This window comes from Bos javanicus, chromosome 6 (genome assembly GCF_032452875.1).
Source record: "Bos javanicus breed banteng chromosome 6, ARS-OSU_banteng_1.0, whole genome shotgun sequence".
Lineage (NCBI taxonomy): Eukaryota > Metazoa > Chordata > Mammalia > Artiodactyla > Bovidae > Bos > Bos javanicus.
In genome coordinates, this window is record NC_083873.1 from 6,824,956 (window position 1) to 6,850,033 (window position 25,078).

The window sequence follows — 25,078 nt, forward strand, 5'->3', positions numbered from 1 at the left end:
AGAAACATCATTTTCTAGTGGTTTTGCCTGCAATAAGTAAACACATCCTAAAAGCAATGATAATATACTAGTTCAGTTCAGTTCAGTTCAGTCGCTCAGTCATGTCTGACTCTTTGAGACCTCATAAATTGTAGCACTCCAGGCCTCCCTGTCCATCACCAACTCCCGGAGTTCACTCAGACTCACATCCATCGAGTCAGTGATGCCATCCAGCCATCTCATCCTCTGTCGTCCCCTTCTCCTCCTGCCCCCAATCCCTCCCAGCATCAGAATCTTTTCCAATGAGTCAGCTCTTCGCATGAGGTGGCCAAAGTACTGGAGTTTCAGCTTTAGCACCATTCCTTCCAAAGAACACCCAGGACTGATCTCCTTCAGAATGGACTGGTTGGATCTCCTTGCAGTCCAAGGGACTCTCAAGAGTCTTCTCCAACACCACAGTTCAAAAGCATCAATTCTTTGGTGCTCAGCCTTCTCCACAGTCCAACTCTCACATCCATACAGGACCACTGGAAAAACCACAGCCTTGACTAGACGGACCTTTGTTGGCAAAGTAATGTCTGTGCTTCTGAATATGCTATCTAGGTAACCAATATAAACTAAACACCTGTTACATGCCAAGCACTCCACTTAGCACTTTACATTTTGTGATCTGAGCCTTGCAACAACCATAAAAAGGGTTTTTCTGTAATTAAATATTATTTCCTCTATGGAGAAGCTGAGCCTGGGTATTCAAAGCCCCAGCAGCTGCCAGGTGAGGATACGAGGATTCAAAGCCTGTCTGTTTGACCACATCCTAGAAACTGGCAGTGAGCCAACCCACTCCTCCAGCAGCTTGTGGCCCTACTGGTCACGGCGAACTTCAAACAATCAAACAATACAGAGGGCCGGCCTCATCTGAGGGGGTGGGTACATTCCAAGACTCCCAGTGGATACTTGAAACTGCAGATAGTACTGAGTCCTACACATGCTGTTTTGTTTTTTTCCCTATATAAACATACCTATGATAAGGTTTAACATATAAATTAGGCAAGTAAGTGATGAATAACAATAACTAACAATAAAAGCAGAACAACTACACTGCCATAATAGTGATATGAATGTGGTCTCTCCTAAATATCTTATTGTGCTATGTTCACCCTTCTCCTTTTGATGACATGAGATGATAAAATGCCTAAGTGATGAAGTGAGGTGAATGATGAAGGCATTGTGACCTAGTGTGAGGCTACTGTTGACCTTCTGACAGCACCTCAGAAGGATTATCGCTTCAGGCGCTCCTGGGTCATGTAGCCATGATGATGTCGATGGCTGGATGTCAGGAGCAGAGGAGGTCAGTGGTTGGGGGTGAGGATGGAGGGCAGGATAATGGAGTGGGATTTCGTCATGCTACTCAGAATGGCATGAAATTTATTTATTTATTAAAAAAGTGGGGGGTGCACCATGCAGCTTACAGGATCTTAGTTCCCCCAACTAAGGATCAAACCCATGCCCCCTGCAGTGGGGACGGGTAATCCTAACCAAGTGGCCTGCCAGGGAATTCCCTGGCATGCAATTTAAAACTTATGAATTGCTTATTTGTGGAATTTTCCATTTAATATTTTCAGACTGCGGTTGACCACTGGTAATTGAAACTGAGGAAAGTGAAACCGTGGATAGGGGTGGACACATATAGGTGCTCTGAAAGGAAAGTAGACAATGCTTTTAGAGACTATAAAACTCAGGCTATCGGGGGGAATCTAGAGTAAATGATCCTTGGCCTAAGAGGTATTAGTTAGAAGGAGTCAGGCAAAGAGATGGGGAAAGCTCCAAGTAGCACAGGGAATATAGGGAAAGGACTTGAGGCAGAAAGAGTGGATTCTATTAGTGAAACAGATAGAAAATGAATATATCTGAAATGTATTAACTGAGAGAATGGAGGGAGATGGGCTTGGACATGCAGACCACGTGAGGAATTTTGTATTCATCCTGAGTGCCATGAAAATCGATTGAAGAGTTTTGAGTAAACAGAAGAATGATGCTATTTGCAGTTGAAAGTCCTCTGGCTGCTGGTTGGAAAATAGACCGAAGGATGGGAAGAGAGCAGTCTGGAGACCACTGCAGGAGTCCCAAGTCACTGATGCTGATTCCCGAACTGGTGGCGGCAGTAAGGTTGCAAGAAAGGGAATGAGCTTGAGGTGTCTGTAGAAGTAGATTGATAAGACTTGGTAGTGGGTTAAAGAGAAACCTCTAGAAAGCTCATCAGAGGCTTTCCTTAAGTCAGTGCTCAACTCCTTCCCACTTCTGTTGTGTCTGATGGAGACCAGCCCTTTTCAGAGACAATACCAGTGCAAATATTTTATGAAAGGATAACCATGGATGTAACAGTTATTGGTTAGTGGTATTAGGTTGTAAGTGTAACTAAATTTTCTTGGTGTTTCTAGGTGGGAGAGGTAGACAAAGAGGTGGGAGAAAGCTATCTACCGCTAAGGAACAGCTGTTACATTTCCCTTACAAACGCTTCAAGTTGCAGATCCTGGGGGTTGTCACTGTGTTGACACTAGTAACCACTAACATTAATGGTTAGGATAGAATTCATATTTCAAATGACAGAATCCAAAGGCACGTTGATGTAATACTTTCTCATTAACTTTTATGGGACAATAAAAAGAATTATCTTTAAAAACAAAATAGTATATGTTATATGTGTGTGTGTGTGTATATATATATATATATATATATATATATATATATACTATTATGTTGGAGAAGGAAATGGCAACCCACTCCAGTACTCTTGCCTGGAAAATCCCACGGACAGAACAGCCTGGTGGGCTACAGTCCATGGGATCGAAAAGAGTCGGACACGCCTGAGCAACCAAGCACATACTATTATATACAAATATAAAAAATACATATATAATAAATCACAAAATAAATATATATTAATGCTATCTATTATTAGGCACTTATTTATTAGAATACTAATAATTCAAGTCTACAACAACAGAAATAAGTAATTAGGCCCAATATCAATGGTTGGAGATTAGCAGAATCATGTTCTAAGACATATTTTTTGCCCACATTCTGCAGGTATTTTAGTTTAAGTTCTGAGATTGATTCTACAGACTGCTACTTAGGTGATTCTCTGCAAGATTTAGTCTTCTTTTCCTCAGCATCTTTCTACATATGGCGATAAACCACTTCCCAATGCCATGCGGACAGTCTCTTTGTCAGCATATGGAACTGAATACCTGAGTATGGAATTGCCTAGCCAGAATTCATATAAAGAAGAAAAGTCAAAAGAGTGAGGGTGTTTTGAATCTGTCAACATCAATAACTTTGGAGAGAATGGGAGATGCTGAGCCTGGAAAAGGGAGACTAAGAATGACTATCTTGCTGCAGCTGCTGCTAAGTCGCTTCAGTCGTGTCTGACTCTGTGAGACCCCATAGACGGCAGCCCATCAGGCTCCCCCGTCCCTGGGATTCTCCAGGCAAGAACACTGGAGTGGGTTGCCATTTCCTTCTCCAATGCGTGAAAGTGAAAAGCGAAAGTGAAATCGCTCAGTCGTCTCCGACCGTTAGCGACCCCATGGATTGCAGCCTACCAGACTCCTCCATCCATGGGATTTTCCAGGCAAAAACACCGGAGTGGGTTGCCATCGCCTTCTCTAATGACTGTCTTAACTATCTTAATATATACTAGAAAACCTGTCATGTGGCCACAAGAGTAAAACAAGGCTCAGTGGATAAGGAAGCAAATTTATGCTCATTGTAGAGAAGGCCTTTCCCAGTGGAATTGTTCAAAAGTCACACAGGCTGTGGTGGCTCACTGTCACAACAGACACTAAATGACTATTTTTGGCATCAGTGTTTTGTAAAGTTCTGTCAGTTTGTTTGACTACATTGGTTGTCTGGCAATATTTTGATATATGGCAAAACCAATACAATATTGTAAAGTTAAAAAAAAAATTAAAAAAAAGAAAGTCCAGTTTGGATTCTAAGTCTCCTTCTATCCCTAAGATTCTCTATCTAACTAGTAACGTCGGTAGCCCCCATTCTCACCATGCTTACAGTCACAGGTTTCCATCTGGTGCTTTGGGTAGTTCATTGGCATCACACTGGGGGTTGGGAAGAGCTTGAAGCTACACTATGGAATGAGTGCATTTTATTTCTCTGGCTACATTTTATTTCTCTGGTCATTTCTTGGGAATTCTGGGACTAGTATGGTTTATTCCCACCAGTTATAGATAAGAGGCACGTGGCTTCTGCCATAACTGGCCGTCATCTTAGGATCACAGGGGAGGTCTCATACAGAATGAAGAAACAAGGAAATCAAGCAAAGAACTGGAGAGAGAAGGACCCAGACCTAGTCAAGTTATGGACATCAGCAGATCTAAAGCTGCCTTTCTCAGCTTTTCAATCATGTGGACTTTTCAATTACATGAGCCAGTGAAGTTTATTTTTGGTTTAGGCAGCTTGAGTGTGTTTTCTATACATGTAAACAAATGATGCTGCTGCTGCTGCTGCTACTGCTAAGTCACTTCAGTTGTGTCCGACTCTGTGCGACCCCAGAGACGGCAGCCCACCAGGCTCCCCCATCCCTGGGATTCTCCAGGCAAGAACACTGGAGTGGGTTGCCATTTCCTTCTCCAATGCATGAAAGTGAAAAGTGAAAGTGAAGCCGTTCAGTCATGTCCAACTCTTCGCGACCGCATGGACTGCAGCCCACCAGGCTCCTCTGTCCATGGGATTCTCCAGGCAAGAGTACTGGAGTGGGGTGCCATTGCCTTCTCCGAATGATACCTAACTCCAATTCTTATCCAAATATGTGTAAAGTCATCCATTCTCAGAAACATAGTGAAAAAGAGACAAGCTGCATTTTGCATGCAGGGATCCACTTAAAAACCAAGAGATCTCTTAATCCTAATCTCTGAATCATATAAACTCAATTTATGTCAAAATCTGGCCTCTGTAACCACCAGTATCTCTTTTGGGACAAACTATGTTAATCAACACTGCAACTAAATATTTACTAAGCATTTAAAACAGATCTAAAGCAGTCTTACAGAAAACTTTTCCTCCTACTTGCCTAAACTTAATCCTTCTTCCTCCATGCAGGGCTACTCTCAATGAAAAATGCAGTTACAATCAATTTAGACATCCTATGGGTTAATGGCATCACTGACTCGATGGACGTGAGTCTGAGTGAACTCCGGGAGTTGGTGATGGACAGGGAGGCCTGGTGTGTTGCTATTCATGGGGTCACAAAGAGTTGGACATGACTGAGCGACTGAACTGAACTGATGGGTTAATGACCTTGTGAACTGATATTAAATGCTTAAATAGTTTCTTGGTTTACTTAAAGTTTTGATAATGTCTCAACACGTAGAACTGTAAGAACCTTAAACTATTTTGCATGATGTTTTCTAATCTTTCATATTTTGATTTTATAGAATTTCGCTTTTGATTCCCATATCAGTAGGTCATCCTCAATGGGTTCAAATTTTACTGTCCTCTACTTACCTGTGTCTATATGTAAATTGAAAAATGAAACCACAGTCATACACTAAAGCCAAATGTTACCATCACCTTGCTTCCCACCTGCTGGTTTGTGGTCCATTAAAGTGTTAAGATACTGATTTTTTTCCTTCAATCCTCTGTGCAGCTATGCAGGACCCAGACAGGCCCAGACCCTAGATCAGAGGCCTAAGGCCAGAAGCAACCTTGTCTGTTCACCCAAAATGCAATGAAAACACTTTCATTTCCTATGTGTAGCACCACAATAAAAAGTCCATGATGCACCACCCTAAATAGCACTGCTTAAAGATTCTACCTTGTTCCTCTTTTATTGAATTTGGCATATTCTGACTCTGGAAACATAAAAAATATTGTTTTGTTGGCATATTGGTAAAGGAAGCTAAGCTTTCCTTTGAGTTTGAATTCAAAGAATTCAAAAAACTCCAAACTTTACTTTCTTTTCCAGTATTGAGATAAAATATTTTCATTTGTCTCTTTCCCTTGAAAATTATTTTTATATTCTTTTACTCCCTCTTAGGAAAATGAATTTTAGCAAGTGTTGGCTGTGAAAAAATTGTGAATTTTCAGGGTAGAGCGTATGATACATGACTCATTAACGAGACTCCTTGTAACACGGAGATGTGAGAAATGTTGCAGAGATAACACAACCTGGCCCTTGGAAAATTTGTAAGGGACACTGTAGAAAGAGGGGAACTTCTTCCCGTGATGATGCCAATGAACTACCAAGAACCTGCCTGTTACTCTCATTAGCAATGGTTATTCACCACTTCAGATTTTAAATTGCAGAGAGCAAATTCTTATATAGAGTGCCTGATGAACTATGGAATGAGGTTCGTGACATTGTACAGGAGACAGGGATCAAGACCATCCCCATGGAAAAGAAATACAAAAAAGCAAAATGGCTGTCTGGGGAGGCCTTACAAATAGCTGTGAAAAGAAGAGAAGCAAAAAGCAAAGGAGAAAAGGAAAGATATAAGCATCTGAATGCAGAGCTCCAAAGAATAGCAAGAAGAGATAAGAAAGCCTTCCTCAGCGATCAGTGCAAAGAAATAGAGGAAAACAACAGAATCGGAAAGACTAGAGATCTCTTCAAGAAAATTAGAGATACCAAGGGAACATTTCATGCAAAGATGGGCTCGATAAAGGACAGAAATGGTATGGACCTAACAGAAGCAGAAGGTATTAAGAAGAGGTGGCAAGAATACACAGAAGAACTGTACAAAAAAGATATTCACGACCCAGATAATCACGATAGTGTGATCACTGACCTAGAGCCAGACATCCTGGAATGTGAAGTCAAGTGGGCCTGAGAAAGCATCACTACGAACAAAGCTAGTGGAGGTGATGGAATTCCAGTTGAGCTATTTCAAATCCTGAAAGATGATGCTGTGAAAGTGCTGCACTCAATATGTCAGCACATTTGGAAAACTCAGCAGTGGCCACAGGACTGGAAAAGGTCAGTTTCCATTCCAATCCCAAAGAAAGGCAATGCCAATGAATGCTCAAACTACCGCACAATTGCACTCATCTCACATGCTAATAAAGTAATGCTCAAAATTCTCCAAGCCAGGCTTCAGCAATACATGAACTGTGAACTTCCTGATTTTCAAGCTGGTTTTAGAAAAGGCAGAGGAACCAGAGATCAAATTGCCAACATCTGCTGGATCATGGAAAAAGCACGAGAGTTCCAGAAAAACATCTATTTCTGCTTTATGGACTATGCCAAAGCCTTTGACTGTGTGGATCACAATAAACTTGGAAAATTCTGAAAGAGATGGGTATACCAGACCACCTGACCTGCTTCTTGAGGAAACTGTATGCAGGTCAGGAAGCAACAGTTAGAACTGGACATGGAACAACAGACTGGTTCCAAATTGTGAAAGGAGTGTATTGTCAAGGCTGTATATTGTCACCCTGCTTATTTAACTTATATGCAGAGTACATCGTAAGAAACGCTGGACTGGAAGAAACACAAGCTGGAATCAAGACTGCTGGGAGAAATATCAATAACCTCAGACATGCAGATGACACCACCCTTATAGCAGAAAGTGAAGAGGAACTAAAAAGCCTCTTGATGAAAGTGAAAGTGGAGAGTGAAAAAGTTGGCTTAAAGCTCAACATTCAGAAAACGAAGATCATGGCATCCGGTCCCATCACTTCCGGGGAAATAGATGGGGAAACAGTGGAAACATATCAGACTTTATTTTTGGGGGCTCCAAAATCACTGCAGATGGTGACTGTAGCCATGAAATTAAAAGACACTTACTCCTTGGAAGGAAAGTTATGACCAATCTAGACAGCATATTAAACAGCAGAGATATTACTTTGCCAACAAAGGTCCATCTAGTCAAGGCTATGGTTTTTCCTGTGGTCATGTATGGATGTCAGAGTTGGACTGTGAAGAAAGCTGAGCGCCGAAGAATTGATGCTTTTGAACTGTGGTGTTGGAGAAGACTCCTGAGAGTCCCTTGGACTGCAAGGAGATCCAACCAGTCCATTCTGAAGGAGATCAGCCCTGGGATTTCTTTGGAGGGAATGATGCTGAAGCCGAAAGTCCAGTACTTTGGCCACCTCATGTGAAGAGCTGACTCATTGGAAAAGACTCTGATACTGGGAGGGATTGGGGGCAGGAGGAGAAGGGAACGACAGAGAATGAGATGGCTGGATGGCATCACTGACTCAATGGACGTGAGTCTGAGTGAACTCTGGGAGTTGGTGAGGGACAGGGAGGCCTGGTGTGCTGCGATTCATGGGGTCACAAAGAGTCAGACAGGACTGAGCGACTAAACTGAACTGAAATTCTTATATAGGTGCTCTCATGTTGCAACTTAATGTTGACACAGGAAACACCATTTTATGGCAAGCACTTAACCTCAATAGGGTCTGTGCCCAGTTTCCATGAAGATTTCTTGGAAATCTTATCCACGAGCCAGGATAAAGTAATTGAGTATCAATAGTACCAGAAATCTGGCAATTTGTTGGCTAAAGTTTAAATTTTTCAACTGATCAATTGCTTCAAGATGCTTGCTTTCAAAGGATAACATTTTTTATTTTATTAACAATAACCAGTTAGATACAAGCTCAAAACTCTGCTCTGTTTCTGATGGCAGGACAGGAAGCTTTTCAGAGCACTTGTTTTTCCTAAACTAGAATATTCCTTTGAATCTCACACTAAGTGCTGCCTTCTTCCTTGTGAGGTCAGCACTGCCTCTATCTCAGAATACAGGTAGGTCAACGAAAACACTCTCATGTATTTTCAAACATCATGGGATCTTTGAAGTGAAAACTCTTATAAATAGTTGAAAGTGCTATTATTAGAAGTCTTTTTGGAAGTTTTACCATTTTGGTCAGAACGAAAATACCTGCTGAAGAAAGAGATTACAAGGCTGTGGAGAGCCAGAATCAAATGGTTTAGAGCAGCTGGCACACTGCTTATGCTTCACTGTGCTGGATGGACACCTTCCAAAATGGGCAAAAGAAACAGAGTTTAAAAGCATGCTGCAAGTTTGAGCTGAGAAGTGTTTAATTCAGGGGAAAAAAACAAACTTGTATTTGTAGAATTCAAATTAATGACTGCTGTAGTAAAGAGTTTTCAACCAGGAGATAAACAAATATTTGCTGATTTTTAAATTATGCATAAAATTGACCCTTATTGACGCCAGTTGTTTTTGTTTCAGTCACTAAGTCGTGTCTGACCCTTTGCAACCCCATGGACTGCAGCACACAGGATCCTCTGTCTTCCATTGGTCTCCCAGAGTTTGCTCAAATTCATGTCCATTGAGTCAGTGATGCCATCCAACCATCCCATCCTTTGTTACCCGCCTCTCCTCCTGCCCTCAATCTTTCCTATCAAGGTCTTTTTCAGTGAGTTATCTCTTCACATCAGGTGGTCAAAGTATTGGAGTTTCAGCTTCAACAGCGGTCCTTCCAATGAATATTCAGGACTGACTTCCTTTAGGATTGACAGGTTTGATCTCCATACAGTCCATGGGATTCTCAACAGTCTTCTCCAGCACCACAGTTCAAAAGCATCAATTCTTTGGTGCTCAGCCTTCTTATGGTCCAACACTCACATCCATATATGACTACTGGGAAAACCATAGCTTTGACTATACAGACCTTTGTCAACAAAATGATGTCTCTGCTTTCTGATACATTGTCTAGGTTTGTCATAACTTTTCTTCCAAGAAGCAAGTGTCTTTTAATTTCATAACTGCAATCACCATGCTCAGTGATTGGGGAGTCCCCAAAATAAAATCTGTCACTGTTTCCACATTTTCCCCATCTATTTGCCATCTATTTACTTTGGCCCCCTGATGTGAAGACTTGACTCACTGGAAAAAACCCTGATTCTGGGAAAGATTGAAGGCAGGGGGAGAAGGGGATGATAGAGGATGAGATGGTTGGATGGCATCACTGACTCAATGGACATGAGTTTGAGCAAGCTCTGGGAGTTAGTGATGGACAGGGAAGCCTGGCATGCTGCAGTCCTTGGGGTTGTGAAGAGTCGGACACAACTGAGAGACTGAACTGAATTGAACTGATTTGCCATGAAGTGATGGGACCAGATGTCATGATCTTAGTTTTTTGAATGTTGAGTTTTAAGCCAGCTTTTACACTCTCCTCTTTCATCTTCATCAAGAGGCTCTTTAGTTCCTCTTCACTTTCTGCCATTGGAATGGTATCATCTATATATCTGAGGTTGTTAATATTTCTCCCAGAAATCTTGATTCCAGCATGTGCTTCATCCAGCCCAGTATTTTGCATGATGCTCTCCATATAAGTTAAATAAGCAGGCAGACAATATACAGTCTTGAAATACTCTTTTCCCAATTTTGAATCAGTCCGTTGTTCCATGTCCAGTTTTAACTGTTGCTTCTTGACCTGCATACAAGTTTATCAGGAGACAGATAAGGTAGTATGGTATTCCCATCTCTTTAAGAAATTTCCACAGTTTGTTGTGATCCACACAGTCAAAGGCTTCAGCATACTCAGTGAAGCAGAAGTAGGTGTTTTTCTGGAACTCCTTTGCTTTTTCTGTGATCCAGTGGATGTTGGCAACTTGATCTCTGCTTCCTCTGCCTTTTCAAAATCCAGGTTGTACATCTGGAATTTCTCCTTTCACGAACTGTTGAAGCCTAGCTTGGAGGATTTTGAGCATTACCTTGCTAGCATGTGAAATCAGCTCAATTGTAAGGTATTTTGAACATTCTTTGGCATTGCCCTTTTTTGGGATTGGAATGAAAACAGACCTTTTCCAATCCTGTAGCCATTGCTGAGTTTTCCAAATTTCCTGACATATTGAATACAGCACTTTAACAGCATCATCTTTTAGGATTTGAAATAGTTCAGCTGGAATTCCATCACTTCCACTAGCTTTGTTCATAGTAATGCTTCCTAAGGCCGACTTGACTTCACACTCTAGGATATCTGGCTCTAGGTGAGTGATCACATCATGTGTTATCCAAGTCATTAAGACCTTTTTTGTGTAGACATCCCATAAATGTCTGAGACATTTTTTGGCAATCCCAAGCAAAGAACTCTTGATTCAATGAGCCAAAGAAATGGAAAGAGATCCATGGTATACAGGTGGGTAGTAATGAACTGGGTGTGGAGCTGGTTTCTGAGAATCTGGCATCCTACTGATTTGCTCTCAGAATTTGCTATGCCTCACTCCCAGCTATTTCTGATCTGTGTAGCAGAGCTGAATTCTGCCTACAGTTTAGATTATAGAGAAAATAAGTGATATCAATTCATTTCAATATAGGATTGCTTTTTTTTCCTTTCTTCCAGAGAGCGTCAAGCTTCCTAGGAATATGGCACTGATACATAAAATTTTTCCAAAGGAGCCTACTATTTTGTAAGTGTTCAACAAATATTAAAAACAGGAGTAACCTAATGACCTAATGTACAATCCTATAGAGTCCTTCAACCTAAGGAGCTGATAATTCTCATAAATTGAAATGTCAGCTGTGTAATAGTTTAATACCATAGCAAGGACCCAAACTAGTAAGCAGAAGGCCTATGTTCTCATCCTAGCTCTGCTACTGAAAGCTCTATAAATGCAGACAAGTCACAAACTTTTCAATAGCCAATGTACCTACTTATGAATCCCTAATTTCTCAGATTTACTGTAATAATCCGACAATGTTCTTTTAAAATTGGAAGGCCCTATAAATTGAACATCTGTGTAAGATGTGATGGTATTCTCATATCTTAGTTAACATGACTTCATAGATATAACGTAATAAACTGTATAACAATTAAATATTTATTGAATATAGCACTCATTTTAACTCTTAATCCAACTTAGAAAATATTACTTTGAGTCATCATCATGGGTAAAGAATTCACAAGGCAGATATTCCTCATCCTCAAAGTAGTCATAATCTAACAAAGGTGACAGACCCAGCTATAACCACTCATTTATTTGGCAAATATTTGCTGAATTCCTACTAGATGACAGGCACAAACACGAAAAGGTGCTGTACCATGACATCAAGGAGCTTGTATTTCAGTAAGAAAGGGAAACTTCTTTTTTTTAATCTGTGAATTATTCTGTACGATACAGGAATGCTTTAATGGAAGTGTGCATAACAGTTTAAGAGTAGAAGTGGGAAGGGAACAATGGGGACGACAAGAAGGTACTAAAATATGACGACTAGTACAATTGATGAAGAGCTCAAGATAAAACTTATGTTAAAAGCCCACCTATGTGACCTTTTCCAAGTTACGTGGTTCCTCTATTAGTTTCTAGATAGGTAAAATGGGCGGGGGGAACATATTATCTTCCTCACAGGGCTTCTTTGTGAAATAAATGAGACGATGCAGAAAATAGTATCACACCTAGCGCATGATAAATGCTTAACAAATGTTTAATTATTGTTATCACATTTATGTCCCATCTTTATTCTCTCTGAATGCCTAATAAAATGTTATACACATAACTGGTTCTCTAAATTCTTAGCTACAGCCCTACAGAGTCATTATTATGAATGTTAATCTAAAGGATTATCATCATAAATATCTATTCCAACAACAGAACACTGAAGAGGTAATTTCTGTTTAGTGAATTAATACCATCCACTTACTTTCTTAGTCATTTGATTTTTTTCTTCTATGAGCAGGATGAAGAAAAAATAAATCAGAAACAAAATATACATATTGATAAATCATGAACTGGGGGGTTCTAATGAATGGAATCTGACTTAAGCCAGATAAATCTATTCATTATGATAATCACTATATATTTTTGTTTAAAAAGCTCATGTATACTTTTTTGGAAGTTTCCATCATAGTTAATTTAAGTTATTGCAATTTTGTAGGCTCTTGGGAGATAACTGAAGGATTCTATACACATACACACAAAAAATGAGGATCTGAAAAAATCATTTATCTAAAGTGAGAGGTAGGATTCAAGAGGAAGAAATGAGGTATGCATTGTTCTATTAAAAATTAAAAGCCAAAAAACTGTTCTATACATCAGTGTCTCTTTTGCTGTCTCGTATACATGGTTATTGTTACCATCTTTCTAAATTCCATATATATGCGTTAGTATACTGTATTGGTGTTTTTTTCCTGGCTTACTTCACTCTGTATAATAGGCTCCAGTTTCATCCACCTCATTAGAACTGATTCAAATGTATTCTTTTTAATGGCTGAGTAATACTCCATTGTGTATATGTACCACAGCTTTCTTATCCATTCATCTGCTGATGGACATCTAGGTTGCTTCCATGTCATGGACTCTGTGGGAGAGTGAGAGGGTGGGATGATTTGGGAGAATGGCATTGAAACATGTATAATATCATATATGAAACGAGTCGCCAGTCCAGGTTTGATGCACGATACTGGATGCTTGGGGCTGGTGCACTGGGACGACCCAGAGGTATGGTACAGGGAGGGAGGAGGGTTCAGGATGGGGAACATGTGTATACCTGTGGCAGATTCATGTTGATATACGGCAAAACCAATACAATATTGTAAAGTTAAAAAATAAAATAAAATAATTAAAAAAATAAAAATAAAAAATAAAAGCCAGCTCTCCTCTACTGGGGAAATTAACCAAATATATTTCTTTTACTATATTATTAGCCAAAGTGAGATAAGAAACCTCTTGATTTTAAAGCTTTAAGATACATTTGATTTTCTAAAAGGACAGTCTGAATTCTTTATGTTGATATAAATTTAAAAATATAAATGACTCAGTTACTCAAGCAAAAACATTAATCTCGATTTTTGAAAGACCCAAAAAGCTGTCCAGTTTATATTTTTATGACAAATAAAAAATAGCATTCAACTGACTTTTTTTTCCATATGCATCTATTTTTTTTCCTCCAGTTTTTTTGAGATATAATTGACATATAGCATTGTATTGGTTTTAGGTGTACAACACAATGATTTGATACATGTATATATTGTGAAACAATTACCACAATAAGTTGAGTTCATATTCATCACCTCACAAAGTTACAGACTGATTTTTCTTGTGGCTAGAAGTTTTAAGATCTTACTCTTGTGGCCACTTTCATATACATGATACAGTATTGTTAGCTATAGTCACCATGCTGTGCATTACACTCCAGAACGTATTCAACCGGCTTTATTTTTTGCTTCTGATCACTCTTTCTTTTCCCTTTCCTCTCTCCTTTCTCTTCCGCTCCATCCTCCCCTCTTTTCTTTCATCCCTTCTATTCTTCCTCTCTTTCTTTTTTCCTTTCTCTTTATCCCTACCTTTCACTTTTTTTTTCTTTATATAGCCAGGGACCAGGATCTTTCCTAAGTGCTGGCAAAGAAACAGTGAATAAGATAGACATGATTCCTTCCTCAGAGCTTACTATCTTCTATGGAAAACTGTTAATTTAATGAGTGTTTTTATTACAACATTAGAAGTGTGATAGTCAGGCAGGTACAGTGTAGGACGAGCACATTGCTGTGCAATGTTTAATTCATGAACAAGAAACAGCTCATTATCCAAGATTTTCAAAGTTGCTTTACAATATACTATGTAGGTATTTATGTATAAGTATATAAAAACAAAAATACAACATAAGCGGACTTTGACTCACAGTATCCCAGGGTGATTAGGTTTAAGCATCTTGGCTCACTTTAATAGGCTTAATCCTCTTTGCCAGACATTTATAAGATAAAGGAACAAATTAAAAAAGGTTAAAGACAAAAAAAACACCCTTTTGTATCTATGTGGGGATAACCTGAAACTTTTTGAGTAATGCCTAATCTTTCTAAAGAAATGTCACTGCACACATTTGGATGTCTGGAACTAGTCTGGATTTTCAAGTCTCAAAGTATCAGTTATGACCTAATAAGACCTATGCCATCTGTTTTCTTCTTGCTTGGAGAAGCTTTTTTTAGTTTACTCTAGAAGGACATATTTTAAATGTATTTCTTCCCACACAAATTTATATGTAGGTTGGCAAGCTTTCGCAAAGGTCAACGCTTCTGACTTCATCATAAGTCAGAAGTGTTTTTTTTTCCTATAGTATAATCACCAATGACTGTTTTTCAAAGGCTTTTTATAGGTTTTGATCCTGACCAATTAGAAAATAAAGCCTTACATGGACTGATTAGTTCTGAACAAACAAACCTCTTGCCATAAAATATCAACACTTCTTAAAGGGTAACACATCAGCAATTACTAATTTACTGTGCCTACTTGTCTTCTGGGAAGATGGCGGCTGGCCAGGCAGGAATATCCAGGCTTGTTTGAAAGCTCACTCCGGTTGCCTAGCAAATCTCCTGTCATGGGAGTCAGGCAGCCCAGCCTCTGCAGATCCTGAGCTCCCAGCAGACACCCTCCTTCTCTCAGGTTGAGATCCAAGAACAAATGTTTTTTAAATAAAACAATAGTTTCTCCTTTTCTGTAATCAGCCCATATACATTTTTGACACAGAGCATTATGAAGTTTGAAATGGGGGGAAAGTAATATTTCTAGATCAATAGAGTTTCATGACCAATTTCTATATAATACCAGCACAAGACATTTAAGCAGAATGCTTTTTTTTTCAAGATGGATAGCAAAACTAAATTTTCCAAAAACTCAAATTATATCCATAGAATATATATGTAAAACTAACAGCAGGTACTAGATATCTTGTTGGAGCAAAAGCCTTTGCAAATTCTCAGTCATCCATGGAACATTAAACATCCATCATTTTCCAAAGTTCTGTCATGACTGTAACTCTTCAACCATTTTTAGAAAAAAACAAACCTTAGAATAACATCATTAAAAGCAACCCTAGGTCAGCATGGCCACCAGTATGTATCATAATGCAGAGTCAAGTCTCTACATTCATAGAGACATAATATATTAATAGTACTATCTTGCAGCTATACTATTAGAATGTCCAAAATGCAAAAGATATATTTTTTTGGACAAATCTACTTTTCTAGTACAGAATGCTAATCAATGACACACTTTCTGTTTCCCCCTTCCTTTCCCTCTCTCCCTCTCCCTTCCCCTCCCCTCTATCTCTATTGTGCAATTTCAAGAAGGTTCTGGGAAGCAGCTTGGTGATGGAAAAATACTGTCTGAGAGTCAGGGCACTTGAGTCTAGACTCTTCTCAGACACCACCTGGTTGCATAGCTTTACTTTTCTGCACTTCAGTTTCCTCATCTGAAAAAGGACAAGATTGGCCAAGGTAATTTTAGGATCTCTCCTGGTTCCAACATTTTATATCTTGGCTCTAGTATAAACTGAAGAGAATCAGCAGCCACTATGAGTTGGAAAAATAAGAGTAAAGGTCTAAATAATGTCAAATCTTGGAATTTTGTTTAAATGCAGAAAATATCTGTGGCAGGAATCTCATCTTGCTCCTCCGCCCAGCACCTGCTAGGGTCCAGGCAAGGCTGTGCATGTTGGACAAACTGGTGACACAGGACTGGAGGAGGTTTTATGTTTTGCTGAAGGGGAAAGAAGGAGAAGACTCCAGGAAGAGAATTAAATAGAGATGATGTCTCCCTAAGTACTCCTCTAAGAAAGAGGTGTCAATCTATGGACTGGGATTGGTCAGGTGGTGGCTAACAGAGGATGAGTCCCTGCTGCTTCTGTGTCTGCCTGCTAAGTGGGCCCCAGGGAGGGCAGTGCATTCTTACTACTATGGACAGATGTGTGGGGAAGCAGACTCTGCTGCTGGGCTTTGGCAGACTTAGGAGAGCTAGAAGACAGCACCGTGGCTCCTCTAGTGAAAGGCATATTTGGACTATAATAGTAATAATTTACCTTTATTACTGGAAAAGGAAATGGCAACCCACTTCAGTATTCTTGCCTGGAGAATCCCATGGACAGCGGAGCCTGGCAGGCTACCATCCATGGGGTCACAAGATTTGGACACAACTTAGCGACTAAACCACCACCACCACAACCTTTACTACAGTTTATAACTTATAGCATCTTAGAGTTTTTGTCTTATTCAGTTAGTTCAGTCACTCAGTCATGTCTGACTCTGCGACCCCATGAACTGCAGCATGCCAGGCCTCCCTGTCCATCAACAACTCCTGGAGTTCACACAAACTCATGTCCATCGAGTCGGTGATGCCATCCAGCCATCTCATCCTCTGTTGTCCCCTTCTCCTCCCACCTTCAATCTTTCCCAGCATCAGGGTCTTTTCAAATGAGTTAGCTTTTCACATCAGATGGCCAAGTATTGGAGTTTCAGCTTCAGCATCAGTCCTTCCAATGAACACCCAGGACTGATCTCCTTTAGGATGGACTGGTTGGAACTCCTTGGAGTCCAAGGGACTCTCAAGAGTCTCCTCCAACACCACAGTTCAAAAGCATCAATTCTTTGGTCCTCAGCTTTCTTTATAGTCCAACTCTCACATCCATACATGACTACTGGAAAAACCATAGCTTTGACTAGACAGACTTTTGTTGACAAAGTAATGTCTCTGCTTTTTAATATGCTGTCTAGGTTGCTCATAACTTCCCTTCCAAGGAAGAAGCGTCTTTTTATTTCATGGCTGCAATCACCATCTGAAGTGATTTTGGAGCCCAGAAAAATAAAGTCAGCCACTGTTTCCACTGTTTCCCCATCTATTTCCCATGAAGTGATGGGACCAAATGCCATGATCTTCATTTTCTGAATGTTGAGCTTCAAGCCAACTTTTTCACTCTCCTCTTTCACTTTCATCAAGAGGCTCTTTAGTTCTTCTTTGCTTTCTGCCATAAGGGAGGTGTCATCTGCATATCTGAGGTTATTGATATTTCTCCCGGCAATCTTGATTCCAGCTGTGCTTCTTCCAGCCCAGCGTTTCTCATGATGTATTCTGCATATAAGTTAAATAAGCAGGGTGACAATAAACAGCCTTGACATACTCCTTTTCCTATTTGGAACCAGTCTGTTGTTCCATGTCCGGTTCTGTTGCTTCCTGACCTGCACATACAGGTTTCTCAAGAGGCAGGTCAGGTTGGTCCTGTATTCCCATCTCTTTCAGAATTTTCCACAGTTTATTGTGGTCTATACAGTCAAAGGCTTTAGCATAGTCAATAAAGCAGAAATAGATGTTTTTCTGGAACTCTCTTGCTTTTTCGATGATCCAGTAGATTTTGGCAATTTGATCTCTGGTTCTTCTGCTTTTGCTAAAACCAGCTTGAACATCTGGAAATTCACGGTTCGCATATTGCTGAAGCCTGGCTTGGAGAATTTTGAGCATTACTTTACTAGCATGTGAGATGAGTGCAATTGTGCAGTCGTTTGAGCATTCTTTGGCATTGCCTTTTCTTGGTATTGGAATGAAAACTGACATTTTTCGGTCCTGTGGCCACTGCTGAGTTTTCCAAATGTGCTGGCATATTGAGTGCAGCACTTTCAAAGCATCATCTTTTAGGATTTGAAATAGCTCAACTGGAATTTCATCACCTCAACTAGCTTTGTTCATAGTGATGCTTTCTAAGGCCCACTTGGCTTCACATTCCAGGATGTCTGGCTCTAGGTGAGTGATCACACCATCATCATTATCTGGGTCATGAAGATCTTTTTTGTACAGTTATTCTGTGTATTCTTGCCACCTTTTCTTAATATCTTCTGCTTCTGTTAGGTCCATACCATTTATGTCCTTTATTGTGCCCATCTTTGCATGAAATGTTCCCTTGGTATCTCTAATTTTTTTGCAGAGATCTCTGGGTTTTCCCATTCTATTGTTTTCCTCTATTTCTTTGCATTGATCACTGAGGAAGGCTTTCTTATCTCTCTTTGCTATTCTTTGGAACTCTGCATTCAGATGCTTATATCTTTCCTTTTCTCCTTTGCCTTTAGCATCTCTTCTTTTCACAGCTATTTGTAAGGCCTCCTCAGACAGCCATTTTGCTTTTTTGCATTTCTTTTTCTTAGGGATGGTCTTGATCCCTGTCTCCTGTACAATGTCACGAACCTCCATCCATAGTTCATCATTCACTCTGTCTATCAGATATAGTCCCTTAAATACATCTTTGAATAATGTGCCTCTTGTAACTGACTGTGTTTTTCTCCGTGCTTTGACTGCTAGAAAGTTCAGAGCCTCGTCTGCAGCCTGGCTCTCAGGTTGCCATATGTTTTTGTACAGGTGTGCACTGCACCACTCAGGGGATGCTATGTTCCCTTCTGAGTAGGTGTCAGAACCATTTAATCAAGGCAGAAGAAACAATCCATTAGTCATGCTTATTATTCTTTCCCCCTACCTCCAACGGATCATCCTAGTCTTTCCACTGTATGACCCAGACATTCCTCAACCACATCCTGTTCTCCTCAACCTGCTGCAGCTGCTACAGTTCACCTCCTCCCTGTATTCTACATTTGCAGTAGCTTCCCAGCAGCTCCAGACATGTATAAAAAAGCAAAAGATTTTTTTTCCTCTCCTGGATGGCTCAAGAATTATGTGAATAAATTTCAGTCTCACTCAGACTCTTGAGAATCCCTTGGACTGCAAGGAGATCCAACCAGTCCATCCTAAAGGAGATCAGTCCTGGGTGTTCTGGAGGGACTGATGCTAAAGCTGAAACTCCAGTACTTTGGCCACCTCATGCGAAGAGTTGACTCATTGGAAAAGACTCTGATGCTGGGAGGGATTGGGGGCAGGAGGAGAAGGGGACGACAGAGGATGAGATGGCTGGATGGCATCACCAACTCAATGGACATGAGTCTGGGTGAACTCTGGGAGTTGGTGGTGGACAGGGAGGCCTAGCGTGCTGCGATTCATGGGGTCGCAGAGTCGGACACGACTGAGCGACTGAACTGAACTGAATGCTTTGAATAGCTCACTATTACACACTGACAGGACAAAACCCAAGATCTGCATCCAGGCTTACAAAGGCCTCCCTAATCTGGCCCCTGTCCACCTCTCCAGTTCACGTCCTGTAATCCCCAGCTCTGTTCTCCACTCACAGAGGTGCTTGTAGTTCCTCACACACCCACTGTGCCATGCCTCATCACCATTTCAGATATTGTTCCACCTGCTTCACTTGCATTTCTCCTCATCTGCCTCAAGAAAATCTACTACTGTCTCCCCTAAAAGACTACATTTTGGAGGCAGTGTGTTAGTCACTCAGTCATGTGTGACTCCATGGACTAAAGCCCACCAAGCTCCTCTGTCCATGGGATTCTCCAGGCAAGAATACTGGAGTGGGCTGCCATTCCCTTCTCCAGTTGGAAGCAGAGTCTGTGTCTAATTGGTCTTGTTTTCCCAGTTCCTAGCAAGACAAGGGTTGGGGAGTAAGAGGGACAAATTACTATATATAAAATAAATAAGCCACAAGGATATATAGCACAACACAGGAAACATACCCTATATTTTATAATAACTACAAGTGGAATATAACCTTTAAAAATTGTGAAACTATTTTGACCCCTTGAAGCTCATATAATAACGTACATCAACTATACCTCATTAAAACCAAACATTGGAATTTTTTAGACATTTTTAAAATGTCTTGGAATTCTGAAACATCAAGGTTGGGAAACTGTCACACTGAGATTTCAGGATACCAACTCTGTATCTATAATTGTAGCCTGAACCCAGCAGGCAAAGAGTTAACAATCATGCTTGGCACCCCTAAGTTCATGGGGAACTCTTACTATCTTTAAGATAGATCCCACCTCCTCTTCCTCCAAATGTACTGGAGGCAAAATTAAACTGACCTAGTGATGTTAATAATAATTAAATACAGCTATATTCAGGAACTCTATTAGAATTAGTCTTTAATAAGCCTAAAGGTAATAATAAATGTTGCTCTGAGAAAGCAAATGAGTTCAAGATATTTAGGCTTGTGTCCTTACACACAGATCGTAAGTCCTGATATCTGGGGTCTGTATTAAATGTGGAGCTTCCGATATTTAAGTAATGACAATAACTATGACTAGCCAAGAAAAAAAAATGCAATAACTGGAACAGGCTTTGGGGGCTGGGAAAAAATCCATGCATTATTTCCCAGTAGGCTGGGCTTTTAAGGCCAGCAATCAAGTGATCTGAGGCTGGCACACTACTGGCTGGTGAGTCTAGGCAGCAATTCGTATCTGATGCATATGACTGGGTAGTAAGCAGTATCTGAGGCTTTACATGCTAGCAAGTCCAGGTACTGAGATAGTATTTCCTTGTGTTCTCTTGCCATGTCAGCAATATTTTCCATCCCGATGCTTCTCTAAATCACATTTGTTTAGTTCCCATGGCACTGAAATGACCACATTCTTGAAACTTTGGTGCCCTCCACAAAATTAATTAGACTGTAAACAGAAATTCTGACAAAGTGGTACATCTCACCCTGTGATGGAATTCACAGTGCAGGTGGGAGCATATGCCATGAAAGGAAAAGGACAATCACTCTCACTTCAAGAAAAACATCAGTTATTGGATCACTACAGCTACAAAGACTGTGTACTAGGTATTATGTGCCTCGGATAGCGATTTGCAGAATAGTTTTCCAAATCCTGGTAGTATGTTGGCCATTTAACTTCAGTGCACAATATTGGGGCTTTTGCAACTGAGAGGCTGACAGAAACAAGCCTGGAGAGAAGCTGCCTCACTGCCTGCAGAGGGGCCTAGAGGAAAACCTCCCTTAGAACAGTGCAGATGCCAGTGGGAAAGACCGTCACTCCCTAATCACTGAGCTTTACTTACCTGGCCAGAGAAGACATGATATAAGAGGAAATCTCTCTGCATCTGTTTGGAGACCCCTCAGCCTTCCACCATGCCCACACAGAAATGCTCTGTCATACACACCGGGACCAGCACGATGGCCCGGCCAAGTGCCTAAGAAGGCGGGCAGGAATGCACGGGGGCAGGAGAAGAAATGCCCGCAGGCACAACTCATCCAGCACTGAGCAAGGTCTTGGCCTTTTTCTCTGAATCCCCTGTTGGCTTCTGTGTTGCCGATACATTAGGCGCACATCTGGGGAAGTACTTCTACCGTATCAAGAGCCATGTGGTTATTAATAATGAATTAACTCAGAATGCTTGCGGCTTCGTTCCATTCTGCATAATAACACCTAAAAGGCAATGCCAAATTAAAAAGTTCTATACTCCTCACTGCAATCATGCCATGAGACTTTCTTCTGCTGATTCTAGATCCCCATACTCTGCAAATAAAAAATGGGCAACGATTTCCTGCAGACCTCTACCATCCTAGAGTTAGGGCATACCCGTGACAGAGGGATTGTTTTTGGTATGTCTGTAATTCTGCATTGGTCTGTTGGTCCTTAATCCACTGTAGGATGCTACACACCCATACAAAGCCCCTGGGTACTGCCCTTCACATTTAAAGCTTTGATTTACTGACAGATATGTAAACCCTGATGTATCTAGGCAGCTCCTGTCAACCACATGTGTATTGAAACACAGATTACATAGAAGTGCAAATTATTGCAGCTGAGATCAGCACTAACTGAAACTTAGAATAACAGTCCCCTTTAAACTTTCTTGAAAAACTGGTCACATGAACTCCAGTGACTTTTGTTTCATGGTCTGTTTTGTGTGTGTTTTGTATAGTCTATCGAGATATCTGTCCTTTCCTCGTGCTAGGAACTTTTCATAAGCAGAGGTTCAGGAAGTTAAGGAAAGGAGCCTCGTTATAGAGGAGCACAAAGCCTATACTGATGTGAGAGCGTGTGCCCCTGATGGGTCTGCAGGCTCTAGGTATGTCCTGAGCTATACTCAGCAGCCAGCATCTGTATGCATCTATATTCGAGGAGGGATGGCACAGGTCAGTTAACCACCTTTTTTTTGTATTTAGATCTAGGAAGCAAACTTCAAGGTCAATATTTGGGCTCTTGGACTAAATACTATGTGTGAAATTTGACTAAAACACCAACTATCTGAAGTTGCCACCAAGTTGTGTGTATGGCAGAGATTTTTTCCCCCCAAATATATGCAAGGAACTTGAATATTGCAGTTCCTTTATTATATATCCATGAGATGTATTGTTTTATTTACAGGACTTACTTTGTACTGTAGCACATATCTATAATAAAAAAATGCATGCATAGATAAAGCCAGCCAGTCCAAAAGTACCTAGTGAAAGTATGTAGATGATACTTCCAGTAAAACCATCTTATTTCTTCCTAACAGCCTGAGCTTCTTAGCTGTCTGAAGTCCCTAACATAAAGTGATGCTTGTAGGACATGAGTTTAAAATGTAAGACAATACTATGTCTCTCCATCCTGTTATAACAGCAGCAATTAAATTCACAACTAACAGAAATCAGAAAATGCCAGGAGTTAATGTACTGGATCAAATTGCCAACATCCACTGGATCATCGAAAAAGCAAGAGAGTTCCAGAAAAACATCTATTTCTGCTTTATTGACTATGCCAAAGCCTTTGACTGTATGGATCACAATAAACTGGAAAATTCTGAAAGAGATGGGAATACCAGACCACCTGACCTGCCTCTTGAGAAACCTATATGCAGGTCAGGAAGCAACAGTTAGAACTGGACATGGAACAACAGACTGGTTCCAAATAGGAAAAGGAGTACGTCAAGGCTGTATATTGTCACCCTGCTTATTTAACTTCTATGCAGAGTACATCATGAGAAACGCTGGGCTGGAAGAAGCACAAGCTGGAATCAAGATTGCCGGGAGAAATATCAATAACCTCAGATATGCAGATGATACCCCCCTTATGGCAGAAAGTGAAGAGGAACTAAAGAGCCTCTTGATGAAAGTGAAAGTGGAGAGTGAAAAAGTTGGCTTAAAGCTCAACATTCAGAAAATGAAGATCATGGCACCCAGTCCCATCACTTCATGGGAAATAGCTGGGGAAACAGTGACAGACTTTATTTTGGGGGGCTCCAAAATCACTACAGATGGTGATTGCAGCCATGAAATTAAAAGACGTTTACTCCTCGGAAGAAAAGTTATGACTAACCTAGACTGCATATTGAAAAGCAGAAACATTACTTTGCCAACAAAGGTCCGTCTAGTCAAGGCTATGGTTTTTCCAGTGGTCGTGTGTGGATGTGAGAGTTGGACTGTGAAGAAAGCTGAGCGCTGAAGAATTGATGCTTTTGAACTGTGGTGTTGGAGAAGACTCCTGAGAGTCCCTTGGACTGCAAGGAGATCCAACCAGTCCATTCTAAAGGAGATCAACCCTGGGATTTCTTTGGAAGGAATGATGCTAAAGCTGAAAGTCCAGTACTTTGGCCACCTCATGCGAAGAGTTGACTCATTGGAAAAGACTGATGCTGGGAGGGATTGGGGGCAGGAGGAGAAGGGGACAACAGAGGATGAGATGGCTGGATGGCATCACTGACTTGATGGATGTGAGTTTGAGTGAACTCCAGGAGATGGTGATGGACAGTGAGGCCTGGCGTGCTGTGATTCATGGGGTCGCAGACAGTCGGACACAACTGAGCGACTGAACTGAACTGAACTGAACTGAATGTACTGAAAAAGACTGTTAACCCTTTTTGGTTTTATAAACAAATATGATATATGTCTCTTTGTATAAATATGTACATCCTAATCAAATATGTGGGTAGAACATATATAGGTCCCATAAACATGTAGGTAGAAAAGAGTTAAAAGCAAAACTTATTTGACCATCCTATCAGACTAGAAAGTAAACAGTTGGTGTTTCCTCAGGAAATTTTTCAGGAGGATAAAGTAAGAAGTACCACCAATATAGCATGTTTTTGCTTGCAGAAGGGATCAGCTATCTGTGTGTCTTGGGGCAGACAGCCAATCTACTTTTTTCTCCAAAACTGAAGGAGTTCTTGAGGGAAGGAAACAGCTCTGCACATCCTGTAAAGGTATGTCCACTTCAGGTAGTATCTGACTAGAACTGGTAACAAAAAGAATTTAGCAGTAACAAATTTGTATGTGGTTAACCGGAATTACTAAGTGGCTAAAACAATTAAGCTGAAGTACAAAAACACATTTTTCATGTGAGTTTTCCCTTGATCTTCACTCCTCCCTTATTTGTTTAACCATTCTACAAGCATATGCTAGTCACTAATGATGCAAAGATGAATTCAACACAGTCGCTTCCTGCAAGGTGCTCCCAGGGTAGTGAAGGAAACAGCCATATAAACAGGTGATTATGAAACAATGTGTTAAGTAACAATGATATGCACAGA

General features: G+C 40.6%; 2 protein-coding genes and 1 long non-coding RNA gene across 10 annotated transcripts in view; 1 reads left to right on the forward strand and 2 right to left on the reverse strand.

Moving 5' to 3' along the window:
• The window catches only part of LOC133249993 (uncharacterized), a 350,474-nt gene that overhangs the window by 304,740 nt on the left and 20,656 nt on the right, over nt 1-25,078 (forward strand). For 5 of the 7 annotated variants that reach the window (XR_009737194.1, XR_009737201.1, XR_009737197.1 and 2 more), the window contains 2 exons: nt 11,308-11,374; nt 24,645-24,751. The exons of 1 other annotated variant lie outside the window; for it this stretch is intronic. This is a non-coding gene — a long non-coding RNA (uncharacterized LOC133249993). The remainder of the gene's footprint in view (nt 1-11,307; nt 11,375-24,644; nt 24,752-25,078) is intronic. One more of the 7 variants, XR_009737199.1, reaches the window with a different exon arrangement.
• MYOZ2 (myozenin 2) overlaps nt 1-25,078 on the reverse strand; it is a 385,146-nt gene that overhangs the window by 280,664 nt on the left and 79,404 nt on the right. The gene's annotated exons all lie outside the window — the stretch shown is intronic.
• Nucleotides 1-25,078, reverse strand: part of SYNPO2 (synaptopodin 2) — a 204,923-nt gene that overhangs the window by 147,905 nt on the left and 31,940 nt on the right. The gene's annotated exons all lie outside the window — the stretch shown is intronic.